A 14,681-nucleotide genomic window follows, 5' to 3' on the forward strand; every position below is an offset into this window, starting at 1 on the left:
GGTTGTTTTATGTTTGCTATTTCCTTGCTTAATTTTTACAATATTTGATACATAATAGTATCTTTAAGTCCATCTATGGTTTCACAGAATTTGTTTGAACTTCATAAAAATGTACCATACTTTTTGCACTGTCCTTGTTTTACTTCTCTATTAGCTTTCCAAGTTTTATTCACTTTAGAGTGTGTAGCTATCATTTATTTTTACTCCTCCATAATGCTATGTTTACAAATTTGTGTTTATCTGTACTTTTAAAAATATCTTAATTATATACCATTTCTCATCTCACGTAATACTCATGTTACTTCTACACTTATCAGATATTATGTAACTGAAAACCACAACTCAGCAACAATAGAACACCATTTTTCAAAATTAAATGGCTTACCAGAATTCTTTAATTCTATCCTTTATTTGTATTAGATGACCCTTTATTCTGGTATTTGGCATTGTTCATATGGAGGAAAGCTTATAAGTTGATATTTCATAAATAGAAGGATTTTTATGATCGATTAATTATTTTCATTTAGAATGCATAGAATATGGTTGATTTAATATTTCTTTCTTACTCTCTGCCTGGAACATAGTGCTATCTATGCAATAGCCACTAAAATATTAAGTTAATTACCTAGACTTTAAACTGCATATTAATAGGAATAGCATACAGAACTCTTCTCAGATTGGGACACCTGGGTGGCTCAGTCAGTTAAACGCCTGAGCCTTTAGCTCGGGTCATGATCTTAGGGTCCTGGGACTCAGTTCTGCAACAGATTCCCTGCTTAGCCGGGAGTTTGCTTCTCCCTCATCCTGCTGCTCCCCCTGCTTGTGCTCTCTCTCACTCTCTCTCTTACAAATAAATAAAATTAAAAAAATAAATTCTTCTCAGATAGCTAATATAGAATATCATCTTTGTATTCATCAAAGGGAAAGTGCCATATAATAATGAAATCCAGACTACTTCAAATTCACTTTTTAACCAGTAAGAAAGTACTGGAAACAAGCCAAAAATGTCTTCAATGAATTAAAGAAATAGATTGATTTTCAATATCTTAATGTTTCTAATGTTAAATTGCAAGATTTTTATACTAGATATCAGTGTAAATATTCATTATACAAGGATATTCTAAAAATAAACCTGAGAAAACTACTTGACATATATGATGACAAAAACCAATGTCAGTTTGGGTAAAACTTACAACACCTACCACCTGAAACTCTTGTTCTATATGGTGCCATCTTGTGATGCTGGGCAGCGGCAGTGAGCCACAGCTCCCAGTCAGCTAGAAGATTACAGGGGTGAACACCTGATATTCTTACAAGCATTCTATATATAGAATATATATATAGAATATATATATTCTTCTTTTTTTAGTGTAATATTTAATAAATTGCATGTGATATTTGATACTTTGTTATAAAATAGGCTTTGCTTAAGATGATTTTGCCCAAATGCAGGCAAATGTAAGTGTTCTGAGTATGTTTAAATAAGCTTAAGGTAAGCTATGATATTTGATAGTTTTGGGGTATTAAATGCATTTTCAATTTTTTATGTGTTTCTCTGTACATAGCCCCCTTGTAAGCTGAGGAACATCTCTATATGTATATGTCGCCTTGGTATGGCTTACATATTATTGGCATGAAACATCTAGAACAGTACGTGTGCCATAGAATTGTCTACAACATCAAACAAGTTTCTTGAAAACTTGTGCCAAAGGGGTTATGTCTTTAAGGATTCTTATTTCAGAAGGGTTCTCTCAAACGTAAGATTTTTCAGAAGTTAAGTGAAAATCTGACCAAACTAAACATTTTTCCATTTTCCCTAGTGAGCAAAGATAGCTAAAATCTATCTGCCATTTTCAACACTGTACTCAACGATTGTAATTCTAATTTAAGAACAGATTATTTATATCAAAACCACATGTTGGCCTAATCTTATACAATATTCATAAGTCACACTCAGACCCTTGGACACTTTTATTTGTTGAGTCTATATGGTACTACGGACATTCATCTTTTTTGACCTCATAGCTTCATGTATGTCTATACTTTTGAAAATACATGCATCATAGTTCCATTGTAAAATGTCTGGGTTATAAAATGTGCTATGCTATCAAAATGGTAATAAGAACATACAAATGACCTGATGTAATGAACTGGACCAGATTGCCAGATATCACATTTCATACCAGAAAGATTCAGTGGTAAGTTTTAAAATGGCCAGCTATACATTGACTGAATTATAACTCATTTAACTTCTTTCTTTGTGTACAGTATTATACATTAGTCAGTATTATAGTAGATAAGTACTTTGGACAGATGTAAATATGCTGTAATAAAAAATGTTTTTTTTTTTTTAGTCCTTTTTACTTGTAAGACTAGCCACAAATACCACGCCTCCCCCAAAATAATTTGCAATCCAAATTTATCTCTAAATGAATTTATTGCACAGAAAAATATGTATATATATATATATATACACACTTACAGAAGACATGTTCAAAAATAGTTACACAACAGCAGGGCCCTAAATGTAAGCAGTATAGTTGTTTTGTTTTGTTTTGTTTTGTTTTGTTTTGTTTCTTTTAAAAAAAGAGGTTATGTGAAATATTAGGATTTTATTTCCAGGCGTAGTATTTCAAGACAGTTAACTACACCTATGGTGTCAACAGCCTCTTGTTGGCAGTATGATTTTATTGGCTCCATGGAATAACAGCAAGAATTTACTATTGCTTCTTTCTTTTATGACACACACAGAAAAAAAAAAAATTGACACATTTGCTCAAGACCAACCAGAATCATTTTAACCTATCAAAATTGATGGGAGGCCTTCACTGCCAAAGTCACTGCTGCATTTTCACAATTCACTGCAGACAATCTGCTACTCCCATTATGATAAAGGAGAGAAGAGTCATAATCAGGGAAGAAAGCTAGATTAATACTTGTAATTATCATTGAATATTTAGCCTGCTATAGGATTATTATTATTAGTGTCATTTGATAATTTTCTCTCATTTTATTAAACACAACTGTGAGTAATTACGCTACCTAATATTTCTCTGTATTGGCTGACTAGCTAGCAAACATTCATGAAAATATCCATTAGCCACACATATAAAATGCTGCATTATGATGCTGTTGAATCAGAACATACCACTACCTGATCCTGTAGCTCTTTGAGGATTTGCAAATCAATTAATTCTATGTTTATTGGATTCTTCCCATACAATTAGAAAATTTATAATCGAGTCCATGAACATTATTAGTTTTGCCATTTTAAACCAGCAATCACACTTTGATTTTTACAACAAAAGCAGAAATATAAACACACACATTTGGATCAGTTTTCTCTTAGTCTGTCTGGACTTCAAAATCCTATTCCTCAAGAAGATGCACACCAAAGTTCTGGATTAAACAAGAAATTAGATGGCACCTGAACACTTGGTTTAATATTCTCAAAAGGATTATGCAACTTCTTTCTTACAATATGACATTGTTTTACAAAGATCCACACTTTTATAATGTTAGTATTTATAATAATCAATAAAGTCAATTAATCATGATTAAAAATCAAACATAAAAATTTCTACTTTTTGCTTTTGCCCCCTCCATTTAGAACTTATTTATAGCCTGATAATTCAAAGGTCCCTATGTTTATGAAAATCTGGACAGAAATAGCTCTAAGATCCCATTCAGAACTTGATATTAATCTAAGTCTTTTGGCTCCATTTATCCTGAGAGCAAAGAGTAGGACAAAGGATTTGAGTACTGTTAGTTTATCTGGGAGATTATCCAAGGTAGAAAAGAATGGGAAAGTGATACAGTGAAGAAGCAACTTTGTCAAAGAGGTACATTGTTGATATAATTGTTGTGGATAGAAAATGAAGGCTTGCTTTTACTGAAAGGTCCTGAGAAACTTCTTTAAGTTGTCCTCATGAAGACCTGAAAACTGACAATTTTACCTATGGTTCTTATTTCCACTTCACTGAGAGCTGTCCTCAGAGGACATTAACTCTCCTACACTTTTGGGTTGTGTTGGAGACATTCTAAAATGAGAGAGAGAACATGAGATGCTATCAGTGTTAAGTAACTGCAATTTCCCATGGAACTATCCACCACAGGTTTGGCTATAATCAGGTGTTGGGCCTTGATATCAGAGGGATTTGAGGCAGTATCATTTTAGGTTAATCATTATATCTGAAATTTCCAAAAACTACAACTGATGAAACTTTGATTATAAACCTACAAATATAACAATAAATCTACAGTATTCAAATTATTTTCATAGAAATACACAAACAAAGCATCAACTGATTAATATTTAAATGTTACAAAATACTGAACTGAAAGAATTTGGTCATATAACAACGTGTAAGAAGTAGAGCTTAGGTTTAGGTTAGAAGTCAGGATGCATTTGGGACTCAGTTAAGAAATTGAATGGAGGGACGCCTGGGTGGCTCAGTGGGTTAAGCCGCTGCCTTCGGCTCAAGTCATGATCCCAGGGTCCTGGGACCGAGCCCCAAATCAGGCTCTCTGCTCAGCAGGGAGACTGCTTCCTCCTCTCTCTCTGCCTGCCTCTCTGCCTGCTTGTCATCTCTCTCTGTCAAATAAATAAATAAAATCTTAAAAAAAAAGAAATTGAATGGATGTCTGACTATCTTATAGGTTTGCTAAAAATCAGTGACTTTGTGTTCACGTGTGGCTATGCGGGAATTTTTAACTTTCTCTAAGAAGTTATTAGATTGATTATATAATGGCAGTAAAGGATGGGGAAAAGCAAAGTACAAACCCCATAAAGACAAAGACACTGAGTATGAGAAAAGAGTAATAGATAAGAAGAATCAATGCATTTGAGGAAAATGGGAATTGAAATACACAATGATTGTTGATTTTTTTAGATGCAGAAATCAAAACTAGCTTGCAAGAAGGAAATAACAGAAGACATGTTGTGAAAAGGCAGTAACGTGGAATAAAGGAGTAGGGAGAGCATATCAGGTAATTTGGATAGGAAGGAGTTAGGAGATAATTGCTTGATAAATTTTATATGGCCCACTTAAATGCACAGATTTCTCTTCTTTAAGTTATATGGAGAACAGGGTGTCCTTTCTCTTCCCTTTCAGAGCACCCGAGGTGTACTCTTTCAGACTGAAAACCTGAAAAGCTCAGGACTCAGTTGCTTAAGCACAGCTGAGAGGACATATTTCAATTAAGATTTACAGTTTGCTGTAGGTAGTAGACTGTCAAAAGTGGTTTAACCATATTTTTCATTTAACAAGAAGACTACAGAGAGTGTTTTCTGGTGTTGGTTCAGAGTCTTAAGAAAGTCAAGTGAACTATCTTAGAGGTTTTCATGGCTTTTTATTCACAGTTGCAAAAATTGCCGTTGGAGTTCTCACTATTAAGCCCACATTTCTGGCAGAAAGATAGAGGTAAAAGAGAATGATATCTTGTACGACTGTTACTTTGTCATAAGGTTACAATGTAACTAGAAAAGAGACAATAAAATATTTGATGTTGTTTTAAGTTTCCTTGTTGTCAATCCCTCAGTGCTTTCTGATACTAAAGGAAAAAGTAGATGGATATTGACCTGGCAACTATCAACACCTGTCAGTCTCTCTTGGATAACCAATATCTCTATAATCTCTTCTTCCCAGTAAAAAAAAAATAAAATATATTCATAAACCACACTGTGCCATCTCAAGTTACTGCACCAAGATAAAATTACAATGATTTTCAGTTGTTCCAAATGGACAGAATAGCCTTCCTTATGATATCATGTCTTATAAGATAGATAATTGGCTTGCTACCAATATACCCAGATGAGACTGTGGAAGAGACAGGAAAAAAATAATAATATTTATTTATTCCTTGGGTTGACCCTGTTTACACAGATGCATTACTATTAGAAAAGGTTGGTTTGGGACATTGGAATGAATTTACTTAATGGGTCTGTATGTAATTGGGTTGGAGAAAATTTTTAATTTCTACAAAAATTATTAGAATTCTATCTTATTCCCTTTTGATAATTTTCACATGTTAACAAAGCCAACGTTTTTGTCTAGCAGACAAGATCTTAAATCCTAACAAAACTCAATTTTTTCCTTTTTTTTTTTAAGTTTGAGAGCCTCATGTTCTCTCATGCTGCTTTAAATACAACTCAAAAAAACAAAAGGAGCTAAATGGGGCAGTAAGCCCAGTCTTTTTATTTTAATTTATTTATCTTATTTTTAATTAAAAAATTAAAGATTGTATTTATTTATTTGAGAGAGAGAGAGCATGAGTGGGGCAGGGGGATGTAGCTGCAGAGAGAGACTGAGAAGTATATTCCCTAATGAGCAGGAAGCCCGATATGGGGCTCGATCCCAGGATCCTGACTGAGATCATGACCAGAGACAAAGGCAGATACATGTGCAAAATCCCTTTTTTTCTGGGAAACAATACTTTACAAGAGATGTTTGAAAAAGTACTGGGGAAACAACTTTAATCAGAGATACAAAAATTTAATTGACTTCTGTAAAGCTACAGGGATCCAAATGATGGGAATCCCAGGCCGTTTAGGTTGTGGACCACAGAGTATTCTTCTCTGTAATATTTTATTTTCTTCCATGTCTACTAACTCCAGTCCAAGTTCACTGATCTCTTTTTAGATAGTGCAAAACATGGCAAAGAATACCAAACAAGTGCCCAATATTCTACATTTATTACATCATTTCTAACATATAGAAGTGTGTTATCAAGGCTGGTTCTGTGAACGAACCTAGTTATGCTAAAGTGTGTTTTGTTCTCCAAAAATTAAATTCATGATTATCACACAATTATAAAATACTTGTGTCAAGAATTTTTATTCAAAAATTAATAAGAGAAGCAGATATTAAAACTAGTTCACATGGTTATTTGGGATATAAGCAGAGTTGTGCAGCAGAAGTGCTCTGGGCCCATAATTTGGGTTATAGAATTTATGTTTTCTAATGAAAAATCACTAACTTGCATTATTGTTAACAAGAATCCTGTGCATTACCATCAGTTTTCTCCATTATAACCTCTTGCTCTACAGTTTGTAAATAACTTTGTCAATAGCAAGCTAATAAACGGGGTGACTCCAATGGATTGAGATAATCTCCAGAGTTTCTGCTACATAATGAACAGGACTCCATTGAAAGGACACCTAAGAGTTTATTTTGCCCAAAAATTTGATCACTTTTTTCACTGTCCTTACCTATTTTCCAAACCTAGTTCTTTTCAGTCTACAGACAACCCTGTATCTGACTGACTTGTTAATTCTGGGAATGTCTTGCAGATTAATTTGCTTGCCCGAGGTGGTTCCTCTAATTGATGTCTAAGAACCCTAATTAGTTAAGAAAACTTTTATTTTAACATTTTCATTGCTATTTATTATTATTATTATTATTATTATTGCTAATATCTCTATTATAAATAATTCACAAGGGCATCTTTCTGACAAAAGACAAAGAGCTGGCTAATAGTAGAAAAAGTACATTTGACTCTGTCAGTGAAAGTGGTAAAGGGATTTGAGAAAATAAGGCAAAGCAGTGGAATTATGTGTTAAAACTTTAAATATTATAGACACATTTACTTAATTTCTAATACTGCTTATAATTAAAAAAGATGTTTTCCATGAACCACGCATTACAACAAATATATTGTTTATACAGATTAAATTTTCATCAAAAGGGACGCCTGGGTGGCTCAGTTGGTTAAGCAGCTGCCTTTGGCTCAGGTCATGATCCCAGCATCCTGGGATCGAGTCCCGCATCTGGCTCCTTGCTCGGCCGGAGCCTGCTTCTCCCTCTACCTCTGCCTGCCATTCTGTCTGCCTGTGCTTGCTCTCTCGCCCACTCTCTCTGATAAAGAAATAAAATCTTAAAATAAATAAATAAATTTTCATCAAAAAATTATAAGTGTATTTTTTTGTAGGATCATGATAAGCATTTTGCAGATGAGAAAAGTGAAATTTAGAAAAGTATGTCTCTTCAAATCCCTCATACAATATCTGGCCTAGATAGAAGGATATACTATCACAATTGAGGAAGATAATTGAGATTACTTAAAATGATAAACTTTACTGTATAGGGTTTTTTTACAAGTTTGCCACAGATTCACATTTTTTAAAATATATATCTATTTGTGTAAAGAGAATGCACTGAGAAGTAAAAAGATAGTGATATATCAGTGCTACCAACTAATGGCTATAATATCATCACCTTATTTATGAACAATGAAACAGTGTGTAATATTTAAATAAATTTAAATAAATTCCTATTTATTTTATATATTTATAAATTTAAATGAATTCCTATTTATTTATTATTAAAGAAATTCCTCTAACAAACAGTATGTTTTGAAGGTTGCTAGCAGGAAAGTGTTGTACGACATGGAAGTAATCAGAAAATGTGATCTAAAATTCTGCTTTCAAGGGCGCCTGGGTGGCTCAGTGGGTTAAAATTCTGCTTTCAAGAAGCTATAACAGTAAGTACTGAGCATTAGCTATTATATGCTATGGATGAATAACTGAAATCTACATTTGAAACTATTGGTACACTATATGTTACCTAATTGAATTTTAAAAAGTTAATAAAAAAAACCACTATTTTATAAAACAATATTCCCAACAGGCTCTTTTGCTTTAAAATACTCACTTTGTTTCCTCTCTGAGAGAACACCAAATGGCGGATGACGCCGGTGCTGCGGGAGGGCCCGGAGGGCCCGGGGGCCCTGGAATGGGAGGCCGCGGCGGTTTCTGCGGTGGCTTCCGCAGCGGCATCCGGGGCCGGGGCCGGGGCCGGGGCCGTGGTCGGGGCCGGGGCCGAGGCCGCGGAGCTCGCGGGGGCAAGGCCGCGGACAAGGAGTGGATCCCCGTCACCAAGCTGGGCCGCCTGGTCAAAGACAAGAAGATCAGTCCCTGGAGGAGATCTATCTCTTCTCCCTGCCCATCAAGGAGTCTGAGATCATCGACTTCTTCCTGGGAGCCTCCCTCAAGGACGAGGTTTTGAAGATCATGCCTGTGCAGAAGCAGACGCGCGCGGGCCAGCGGACCAGGTTCAAGGCATTTGTCGCCATCGGAGATTACAATGGACACGTCGGTTTGGGTGTCAAGTGTTCCAAGGAGGTAGCCACTGCCATCCGCGGAGCCATCATTCTGGCGAAGCTTTCCATTGTCCCTGTGCGGCGAGGCTACTGGGGGAACAAGATCGGCAAGCCCCACACTGTCCCGTGCAAAGTGACTGGCCGCTGTGGCTCTGTGCTGGTGCGTCTCATCCCCGCCCCCAGAGGCACTGGCATTGTCTCGGCCCCTGTGCCCAAGAAACTGCTGATGATGGCTGGTATTGACGACTGCTACACCTCGGCCAGGGGCTGCACTGCCACCCTAGGGAACTTTGCCAAGGCTACTTTCGATGCCATCTCCAAGACCTACAGCTATCTCACCCCTGATCTCTGGAAGGAGACTGTGTTCACCAAGTCTCCCTATCAGGAGTTCACGGACCATCTTGTGAAGACCCACACCAGAGTCTCTGTTCAGAGGACCCAGGCTCCAGCTGTGGCTACTACATAGTTTTATACAAGAAAAATAAACTGAACTAAAGCTTGAAAAAAAAATACTCACTTTGTAATGAGAGTCATTACTTTTGTCTAGCCAAATCTTATAGCACTGTTTATCCCTTCCCTGCTTTATCCCTTCCCAGTATCAATAAAGGCTCACTTGGGTTACCTAGAAGCCATGAGAAAGCTTGTAATAGATCTGGCTGGTTTTCACCAGCAATTTGACCACCATGTGCACAGGGAAGTCTATTGATAAAGGCTTTATTGCAATAAGTTGCAAATACATGGATGATTTTGAATTCTCTTTCTTGAGGTCTTGTTTCATGATAATAAATTTAGGGCGGCTTATTGGAATGGATGTTATTAACATATCTTCATAGTTATAAGCACATGGAATTGTAAAATAGATGAATGAATGTGGCATTACTGACAACTGTCCTCATTTTGAAATCAAATTACAGTGTACTAAGATGAGGAAGCAAAGCAGATTTGGGATTATGAGTGAAATAATTTAAAAAAGTCTTGGGGTATGATCAGACTATTGGGTAATTCAGTAGAAAAATGTCAACTGATTGAGATTCTGTGTTCCCTGATTTCAGAGAGAAGTTAAGATAAATAAGTAACACGAGGAGACTAGGAAGCCAAACATAAGTGATAATTTTGTGCCAGGGTGTGTTTACATCTGTTTATCTTCTTGCTTTACCACTAAGGTTGCTCCTAGAGGAGAGTTTAAATATGTGTTGGAGCTAATCTCTGTGGATTACACAAGAAACCACATCCTACAGCTCTCCCTGAAACACCCCTTATGATTTCAATGTAATTTGGTTTTTGCATTTTTAGAAATAACAAAATACTTTGCAAACTCATCTACTTTATTACCATCACAAGTGAGTCAGCTGACTCCACATTTTAACACAGTGACAGTCACAGAGGAATGGAGGAATGAGTAGAGTTATCAATATATGTGCTTTTAAGAAGTATGACAGGGTAGCAGCTATTTCCAGGAACCAAAACATGGGTCAGCAGCTGTGCAGGAAAAGTGATGGAATAAATGACTCATTTCAGAGGAGTTCTATAACATATTAGTTCTATAATGTATCTTCAGCCCCCAATTACCCGCTTTGATCTAAAGATAAGGATTTACAGTTAAGGTCCCATTTATGATTTGACTGGTGTGGTCTGAATCATGTTTACTATTGTTTTGACTATTACTTGAAGCCTATAGTAGTACTTGGGATATGTGTTGTGTATTCTGTGAACATGTGCTATTTTTAGATTAGATAATTTCTGTCTCGAACCCCTGTTCATTTGTTTGTTTTTGTTTATTTGATAGTGGTTTCAGTAAATGGATATATCTGAAAAATTGCAAAGCCACTATTAAAACAAGTTATTATTATATATAGCATGGAATTGCACATTCCTCCTTTGAATCCGACAGAGCTTCACCATATCCTTAACAATTTGGGAAAAACATGCTATTATTTTTCTTTATAAAATTTCTCCTGTTAGGCTGTGATGGTTGTCATCAGCAGTAACTCCTCTGAAGGCTTTGTCAAAAGAGTTGAAAAAATTGGAAAGGTGTGTGAATGAAGCTGTTTGCTGAATATAAAGAAAAGAGCATTGAAGTACAATTCACACTCTTACTTCTCCTTCTATGCTTTCAGATGTTTGACATTTGAAAATTTTGCTTCCAGAAGAGATGCCCTATATAATTCTTACTTTAAGGAGCAAGTTGCTTTTATAATTTTTTTATTATTCTACCATTCCAGTATTTCCATTTAAATTAAATTCAATACCATTTAAAAAAAATCAAAAGTGCAGCCAGTATTCAATTCCTGGGCTAAATAATTTTAGAAAGCTTTGTGTTATTGAACCTACAGGGTTTTTCTGTAGTTTTAACTCTTTCTTTCTGTGATTTTTCCCATTAGTCACGTAAGTGACTGCAATATAACAGACATTGAGGGTAAAGAAGGACTGAATAGAACAATCCTTGGCCTCATGAAGTTGAGAATCTAGCAAGGGAGTCAAACAATTCAATCATTCAGAGACAATTTATTGAGTGCCTGGTCTAAAATGAGCACAACAAAACCCCAGGCCAGAGGAATCATTTTAATGGGAGAGATAGATAATAGGTAAGCCAACTTTAAAAAAAAATTGTACTGCTTTTTCGTTAATAGAGATGCATATTTGAACTAAATAAGCACATTTTAAAAAGAGCAGTGATTGAGAAGAGGTTTTTTAACTGAGTGGTCCGAAAGGGCCTCCCTGAAAAAGTCTGTTTTGAACAGATTTCTGAATAATATCAGCTAGGAAGCTGCGTAAAAATCTCAGGGATGGGTGATTTTTCCAGTCGAAAAACTGTAAAGGCTCCAAAGTCACAATAGAGCTATAAGTTTCTCTAATAAAGTAACTTCTGACAAAGAATGAGAAGAAATAACTAACCCAGGTTTGAAAGAAAAGGGACAGACTTTCTATGGAATTCATATTTAATTAAAGCTCTAAAGGACAAAAATACAATAGAGCAAAATTCTGGTCACGCTGATATACCTCACGAAAGTTCATAAACAAGGTGTGGGTAGCAAAGAGTGTGTGGGAATGTTGGTAAGAACAGTGGGGAAGAGTCATCCCTGAACATGTTCTTAAATGAAGCAATTCTTGGGTTGTATTAAAGGGTAAATTGGAGTTTGCCTAAGTGATTAGAGAAGGATGCCTCAGCTTATGGAAGTTCAAAGCCATAAAGATGTGATAAACTACTGCAGATATTTTCACGTATATTTGTTGTTGCTTCTAGTAATGGTGATCTAAAAACTCCTACTTAAGACAACTAAAAATCCAGACAAAATAGCTTTTAAAGTTAAAAATATCAGAATGATTATAAAAATAAGTGAGGGATTACTGGGCCAAAATACGAAATACAATGAGAGCCTAGAGATATATGCCCTGAAGCCATTTTAGCTATGAGAGCATTTGAAACTGCTAAAACACACTGAGCTGTGTTGTTAATAGACTCTTGATACTAGAGAAACAAATCCAGCAGCAATCAAATTTGAGGACTTTGGTACAACCCAAATTTAACTTGAGATCCACAAAGCACAAGGAGAAGCAGAAATAAGACTATAGCCTACCTTGCCTTCTGTGTAAACTGAGAAAGCCAATCACTGAATTTGGAGTATGATTGTCTTGTAGAGTCTCAGATATAAGAGAAAATCCTACCAAGGAGGACCATACCGTTATTATAGCTCTTAATTATCCCTACTCAATAAGAGTTTCAAATATAATGTCTTGAACATAGCAAAATGTAACAAAGCACACAAAGAAAAACCATTAACAAGATTTGATAGACAAAATGGGATTAAGTATGATGTTAAAATGATCAATAAAGATTGTAAAATGGCTTGATTACTCTGCTCAAAGAAATGAAAGGGGAAGCAAATTGAACAAAAAACTGACACTAAAAATGATATTGAGAAAGGTTTTATAAATGAACCAAATGGATACTCTAGAACTTTAAAGATATGACAGCTAATTTAAGATACCACAGGGGTGCCTGGGTGGCTCACTTAATTAAACCTCCAATTCTTTTTCCTTTTTTTTTAACACCTTAATTTTATTTTATCTCTTTCAATTTGTCTCAGGTCATGATGTCATGGTTGTGAAATAGAGCCCAGAGTTGGGCTCTGTGCTGAGCCTGGAGTCTGCTTAAGATTCTTTTCCCTTCTTTTTCTATCCCTCCCTGCACTCTCACTTGCTCACTCTCTCTTGCTTGCAAATAAATAGATAGATAGATAGATAGATAGATAGATAGATAATAGACAAAGAAAAATAAAAGCAGATTATGAAAATAAATATAAAGATTTTGAAATGAAAACAAGTTCAAAATAAAATAGAGAAGACCTACACAGCTAAAAGTTCATTCAGAAAATCTACTATTAAAGAAGTCAGTATGACACAGTGTTAAGATATCAAAAGAAATGAAATCTTGCCATTTGCGACAACATGGATGGAACTAGAGCGTATCATGCTTAGCGAAATAAGTCAAGCAGAGAAAGACAACTATCATATGATCTCCCTGATATGAGGAAGTGGTGATGCAACATGGGGGCTTTAGTGGGTAGGAGAAGAATAAATGAAACAAGATGGGATTGGGAGGGAGACAAACCATAAGTGACTCTTAATCTCACAAAACAAACTGAGGGTTGCTGGGGGGAGGGGGTTTGGGAGAAGGGGGTGGGATTATGGACATTTGGGAGGGTATGTGCTTTCGTGAGTGCTGTGAAGTGTGTAAACCTGGTGATTCACAGACCTGTACCCCTGGGGATAAAAATATATGTTTATAAAAAATAAAAAGTTAAAAAAAAAAAAAAAATTTGAGCATGTACTTTACAGAAAGGGTAATCCAAATGGCCACTCATATATAAAAACTGTTTATCTTTATTATGAATCTGGAATTAAATTAAATTAAATTAAAAATAAATTAAAACCTAAAATGACATACTATTACACACTTACCATATTGGGCAACAGTAAAATTGCCTTGCAAGAATGTGAAAGAATGAAAGTGCCCATAATGAAAACATTTGAGGTAAGTTGGACAATATTTAGAAAACTTAAAAATAAAAATAAAAATTTGGTCCATTCCTAGAAATACAACATGGAACTAAATGAATATTTTCACCAGGATATGCAAACAGATGATTATAGCTATTTCATTCATAACGGCAGTTCAGTAGTGGTCTATTTGCACAATGTTACATTAAATAAGAGAGAATATTAACAAACTGGGAGGAGGGGCTAGGTTGTTATCAGAAACAGATCTTCTATGGTGCTGATTATGTTCTATTTCTCAAAATCTTTAAGTTAAAAAAGTTTTCAAATTTATATCTAGATAGATAGATGATAGATAGACAGATATCCCAGAAGCTGCAATGCTAGGCTAAGACCAGGCTTTAAAGGGCTTTTCTATACTCTACTAAATACTTGAAACCATTCATTATATCATAGCTCAGTGTTCAAATCTCCATTTGTTTCCTCAGGTTCCTAATATTTACCTTAAGGTGACCTGATTCAGACTTTTGATCACCTTTGTCTAAATATTTCTATTTTAACAAAGTCCTTTTTAACACTGAGAG

The 14,681-nt window shown here is 35.4% G+C and overlaps 1 pseudogene across 1 annotated transcript; it reads left to right on the top strand.

Annotated features, from left to right (window-relative positions):
• The first annotated feature begins 8,678 nt into the window (after positions 1-8,678).
• Positions 8,679-9,609, top strand: LOC309857102 (small ribosomal subunit protein uS5 pseudogene; annotated as a pseudogene). The gene has a single exon. The product of its transcript is annotated as a small ribosomal subunit protein uS5 pseudogene (transcript).
• Positions 9,610-14,681: the final 5,072 nt, after the last annotated feature.

The sequence above is a fragment of the Mustela nivalis genome, assembly GCF_964662115.1.
Source record: "Mustela nivalis genome assembly, contig: HAP1_SCAFFOLD_388, whole genome shotgun sequence".
Taxonomy (NCBI): Eukaryota; Metazoa; Chordata; class Mammalia; order Carnivora; family Mustelidae; genus Mustela; species Mustela nivalis.